Source organism: Olea europaea, chromosome 5 (genome assembly GCF_002742605.1).
Source record: "Olea europaea var. sylvestris chromosome 5, O_europaea_v1, whole genome shotgun sequence".
In the NCBI taxonomy this organism is placed as follows: domain Eukaryota; kingdom Viridiplantae; phylum Streptophyta; class Magnoliopsida; order Lamiales; family Oleaceae; genus Olea; species Olea europaea.
Window position 1 is genome coordinate 3087117 of NC_036241.1, and position 6598 is coordinate 3093714.

Consider the following 6598-nt stretch of genomic DNA (forward strand, 5'->3'; position numbering starts at 1 on the left):
CGAAAGTCTTGGGTCGAGCCGAGATAAATCGGTATTCGTTTGATTGTTTTCTAAGTCCGGAATCAAGATTTATCGAGGTATTTCCGCTACACAAACCATCACTACCACTGCACCATAGTACCACCATCAAACCATCAATCACCGCACCACTTAAAAATTAAAAGAAGAAGAAGAATGAATCTGCATCATGCAGCTACAATGTGATGAGTTGCCGAAGTAAGTTCGTTGTGAGGATGAGCCTCCTAAAGCAGCTGGGAGATCTACAATACCGACCACTTGTCCAGCATTACCCAGAGATCTGTAGCTCTGACCACTTGTCCCGATATACAGCGCACCATACCACCCTACCATCGTCGTTGCCTACTTTGCGCAGCGATGATCAACACCCTAAATCACTGCAAATAGCACAAAAACCCCATCGGAAATCAAACTCAAGGAAAAAAGAAGAAGAAGGCGGTGATGAGCACCGTTGATTCGAGAAAAAAAGAGATGTGTGCGTGGTGCTATGGGACGGTGGCCTCCGCCGAATAGTTACGACAATGTCTTTAACGGCAACGGCTACGAAGGATGCCCGTGGTGTTATAGCCGTATGGGAGTATGAGAAATTAGAGAGAGAAAGTGAGAGATTAGGGAGAGAAAGTGATATAATATTGCATTTATTTAATAAATATTAAATAATTAATTATAACCTGAAAGATGAAACTTAAAAGAATTTTGTTACATGTACACTATGGTATACACTTTAGTTTACACTTTGCCACGTGACATTACCCTATTGAACAATTTAAATTTCAAACAATTTTTTCATTCAATTGACACTTGACAACAATGCAAGTGTCGGCCAAAGTATCAAAAATCAGAGTACAAAATAGCAAAGTTCAACTTCAAATTCTATTTATGAAGTTGGATCTTAAAAAACATGCCTCCATGTAGGGATGTAAATTTGTCTTGTCGGCTCGAGTGCCCTGTGGCTCGGTTTGGGAAAGTTCAAGTCTGCTTGACTTGAGCCCGAGCCAGCCCGTGTGTCTGGTCTGCCCGTGAACCTAGTCTTAGGAGGAAAAAAAAATACGAAAAGTTGCCTTAATCAAAGAGTAAATGTGCTGCCTGTTTAAGGTAGCAATACTGAAACTTTAATAGGCAGTGATATTAGCTGATATCGCTGCCTATTTAAGGCAGCAGATTTTCTTGCCTTAAATAGGCACTAGGTGTCTATTTCAAAAAAAAATACGTAATTTTTAAACTTATTTATTTCAAGAAAAAATTGTACACGAAATATTTTAATCGTGTACAATTTTAACTCTACCTACATTAATTGTAGACGGTCCCAAGTCTAAAAAAAAGAGGAGAGTTGTAACTTTTATTTAATTCATGATTAGTACAAATTGCACAAATTTTAAATTCTTTAAAAATATATTAGAATGGTCACGAACAAAAACAAAATCGAGTTAGCTCGGTTCTATAAGAATTGAGCCAAAAGCTCGGGTCGAGCTTAGATTTTTTTGGCCAAATAAAAGCTCAACTCGGTGTCTCGAACCATTTTTACTCGAGTTGAGCCCGAGCCAAAAATTTTGGCCTGCGAGCCAACCCGTCTTGGCTCGTTGAAATGTCTACCTCCATGTAATTCCACTTCAAAAAATACACATTTAAAAAATTTAATAATTTATTTTTTACTTTTATTTTAAATTTTTAACAATTTTTTTTGTCACAATGTGTTACATTTTTGTAAAATTTTGTTACATTTCACCATCCTACCACTATCTCTTTATTAGTTGTAATGTAGTGTGTTATGCACAACTTGTCATTTATTTCCATCGTCACCCCTTCACTGGTCTCACCACCACCTGTAAACATTCAATGTTACACCACAATTACCACTGATCTCATCATTTGTAATATTTATTGGTACACTATCACCGTCAATTCCACCCCTTGTAACATTTATTATTACACAACAACCTCTATTGACCTTATTGCTTATAACATTTATTGTTACACTAACACTCTACCATCATACCTTGTAACATTTATTGTTACACCGCCACAACCAGCATTGCCTACCATCACCACAGCAGGCATCACAACACCGCCACGACCAACAATTCCTAAAATTAACACCTCCGTTATAGATGACACACACCAAACACTCACCACAAAAAAACCCTCAATAATCACCATCAATGCCCCTAACACGTGCTGGAAAACGTGTCCTCACCCGAGTTAATTACATATGAGAAATCGGCCAGTACCTTCACTCCCTTAAACAAGATTTCCAGTTATTTTTTATTTGGTGGTATGTCATTCAACAATATATTAATAGAACATTTTCAAGAGACTCTCCATTTTTAAAAAGTATATTTTACAATTTAGAGAAATCTATAAATTTATAGAGTAAAAATTTGTAAGTATTCCAACAGACTTTTTATATTTAACACTTAATTTTACTACTTCAAAAAAATATTTATTATTTTTCACTATCTTTTATTTTTATTAGGTTCTCTTCAAACTATTTTGTTATTTCCTTCCATTGAAAATTAAAATTCTTTAAATATATTTAATTATATAGAGTGAGTCAGACTCTCTAAATTTGGAAAGTCAAACTCATTCTCTATTTTAAAAATGTTTATTTGGAGAATATATTTAAAATTTTTAAGTATTCGAATAGACTTTTTATATTTAACAATTATTTTTATTACTTCAAAAAATATTAATTTTTTTCATATCTTTTATTTTCATTAGGTTCCTCCAAATTATTATTTTATTTTCTTCTATTGAAAATTGAAATATTTTGAATGTATTTAATTGTATAGAGTGAGTTTTGCTCTCTAAATTTGAAAAACCAAGCCCGTTCTTCATTTTAAAATATTAGTTTAAAGAGCCTATTGGATCATAATTTTGAACGATTGAGCATAATTATTTTATTTTGCATATGATGTGACAAGATTTGATTGAGTTAATTTTTTTTTTATCTCATCAATTTGTAAAAAAATTATATAAATAGTAATGTACAGCAAGCATTTTTAAATTTTAAAAGTCGACTCTTTAAAATAGAGAACATTTTATATATAATTGTTCAAAAGTTGGTCAAAGTTTATTTTTATCAACATATTCCATAAGATTCACATCTTTTACTTACTTTTTAGTCCCACGTTATTTGAGATGCACTACTTATTAGGCATGGGAAAAAAAAAACAAAAAAGCGAAAAATTGACCTAACCTATCAAATCGAACCAACTCAGGCTGACTCAAGTAGGTTTGACATAGGTAATTAGTTTGGTTTGGTTTTCTTTTAAACAAACCATGGTAGGTTACTTCAGTCATGGTTTGAAGTTTCAATTTGCTGGTTAATCGAATTGACCCAATTCATTTACATCCTTACCTTCTTCTTTACAAAAAAATAAAAATCAAAAGATAAACCCTAATCTCATAATTATATCTCGATTCCCTCCAATTTATTATTTTGCCTGTATGTAATAGCATCGATAATTTCATTTCACAAGCTTATTATGTTATACTTACCCATTTTTCCTTACTTGGGCAGTCTGACTACATTATGCATATAAAACCAACAAAATTCTTAAATTTTTTGTTAACTTGATTTTATTTGTTAGTTAATAATTTTTGTAATATAAAGTTATTTAGTTATTTGAGTTATTGTAATTTAAGTAAAAAACAATTTTTTTTTTAAATTCAATTTGAACTAGAAATCCAATCCGACTAACCAAACAAAATTCTGTTTGGCTTGGTTTGGTTCAATTTAAGAGTTGGAGTGGGTTGAAATTCACTCAAACTGACTAATTTGATTTTGATTTCGGGTTAGAGTCGAAACCGATCTAAAACTACTATTTATAAATAAGCTAAAACTTTAACCAATCAAGTATAATTAAGAAGAAAGTCAAGGTGTCGATCATCCCAATTGCCGTTCTGAAAATGTAAAAATGCTTGTCATGCAAGAGCATGAACAAGGACGGAGTCAAGACTATGATCCACTGGAGGCATAAAATTTTTTAAACAATGTAAAAAGACAAGAATTGTAAATTTATTAATTTTTTTGATATAATTTGTTCTTTTTATATACTTCGCATATTTAATACATCGAACCATACAAGATTAAGAAATAGAGACGTGAGATAAAAGATTATTAGTTTTTGTGCCTAATGCTATTCAATATATATTGGTGGATGAAGGTATAAAAATTGGATACAACATTCTTTATTCTAGCTAAACAGTCCATTTTATGTAAAAATATCTAAGGTAACCTTTAGATCATTCAATGGTTTACTTCTATGTATTAATTAATGTATAAATATTAATTAATCTATCTTTTCAACCAGACTTTCCCTCCAAACTTGCTACACATATTTTACGAAGGATTTGGGTTGACGGAAAATTATGTGGGAATGAAGATTGTATTCAACCACCTGAATCTGCATATCTATCTTTATTTTTAGACAATTCACCATTCAAAAACTTATTTTGAATTTGTATTTTATTCTTTAATAATAAAAACGGGGCAAAAATGTCGCTCCATCTCGTCCTGCTCCTATCCCTATCTTGTCATCACTCATCAAAGCCATAAACATGGACCGAACCCAAAATTCCAAATATCACTCCTACGTCTTCACCTCGTATGGGTTTTCCCATCCTCAACCAAACACAGAATAAAGCCTACCCCTATTTCGTTAGTCAAACCCACCTCGATAAATAAATAAATAACTTGACACAAATGTGTAACATTAATTCATATCTTACATAAATCTACTACACATGAAAAAGACAGATTAATAGAGATGGACATACAAAATAAAATTGAAGAAGAAGAAACCTTAATTTAAGAAAACAAAAGGTGCACGATCGACGCATAGAGATTGAGAGAGATGGAAATTTTTTTAAAGATGCCTTTGGTATATGGGAATTGAGTTGACATGTTTGCTTTTATTTATTATTATTATTTTTTTTGTGGGAAGCGGGGTAGGCTAAGGCAGGCAAAAAAGTTTTTATTTGGTTTTAAGTTTTTGAAAAATGCTGAGGCATCAGATGTTGTACACTCATTTTGACGACCCACTCACACGAGTGGGCCTCACGATTATGTATAATGTGAGAGGGCTGTCAAAAATAATGTAAAAAATGTTGTACACCTAGCATGCTTGTAAGTTTTTTGCTTTGGGTTTGGACTGATGGGAAAATGGGCTGATTTTAATTTTACAATGGACTGATATAAAAAAAAAAAAATGTGGTTGTAGGGGCAGCTGACCCCACTGCACGCACTGTGGATTCGTCCCCGAACACGAGTAGCTTTATTTGCTTCTCTCGTACAAACGAACACTTCACTGCTGAGAATGAGGCATTGAGCTACAGAATTGAGCCACAAATTTTGGTGGAATATGGAGCCTTCCAAGGCGTGAAAAACCGAATTATTTACTGCATAAACTAGAATTTATTTGCCACCAATTCTGGTTTTGGTTATGCATAATTTACCAAACGCACTACATATTAAGGAAGATATTTCTACTTAACTAACAATATTTTTGGTTTTAATTTGTATGTTGATGGTTCGTTCTCAAGTTTTTGAAAAGTTGAATTATGAATCTATTTTTTTTTATCTCTTAATCATTTTGAGCATGTTTGGGTTAACTTATTTGGTATTTATTTTGACATAGGTCTACCTTAATTATTACAAAAATAGTAATTTATTTTTAAATTTCATTAATAAAAAATTATTTTAAGGCTTACTATTTACTTACAAGCAATCTTTTTAAACTTAGACATACTGTTATGATATAAATATTATATTGGATGTTGGTACAAAATGTGTTTTGGTGGACAATGATATTCAGTGGATTCTTCCCAATTTAATTTGAACACTCTATCAAGATTGGCTGCTTAATGTCAGTAATGAATCTTTAATTTTGTATTATAGTATTGCAAAACTTGTGATTGTGCATATGTTTTAAATCTTTATATTAATTGTTTTTGATTGCTTCAAATGATATGAAACTCGAGTTTGAGATAAACAACGTATGTAGACCAATGAAAAACAAACGTATGCTTCTGACATTATATCTCTAGAAAAAGCACGACATATTTATCAAATATGTATGAATTAGCTTTGTTGGTTCCTATCCACTCTTTACCAATTTAAACTCTTAAATGATGTAATTCAAAATTGTATAGAGCTAACATAATCCCGAGTTCAAGTTTTATCTAACTAGTTATGTTTTGTGGCTGATTATGTTCGGAGTTTTTAGATTTTCTGTTATTGTATATAGCCTCGATTGATAAAAGGATAAACCAATTGTCCTCGATAAAACTGGAATTTTATTAAAAAAAAAAGGGGACAAAACTAGCCTTACAAATTCACATATAAACACAATTAAAAAAAGCATTCCATCGAACAAGTGCTAATTCAAAAAGAACACAATCATATGTGATCTTTGAAAACTATAAATAGAGCCCTTTATAGGCTCTTTAGGTACGTTTATATTACATATCTATTGACTTGAATATCAGAGGGCTACAGAAAAATATCATACTGTTCATTGTAGCTATGGTTATAGAGAAAAAGAGGACGATCAAACAAGTCAATTTTTAGCCCTAGCAC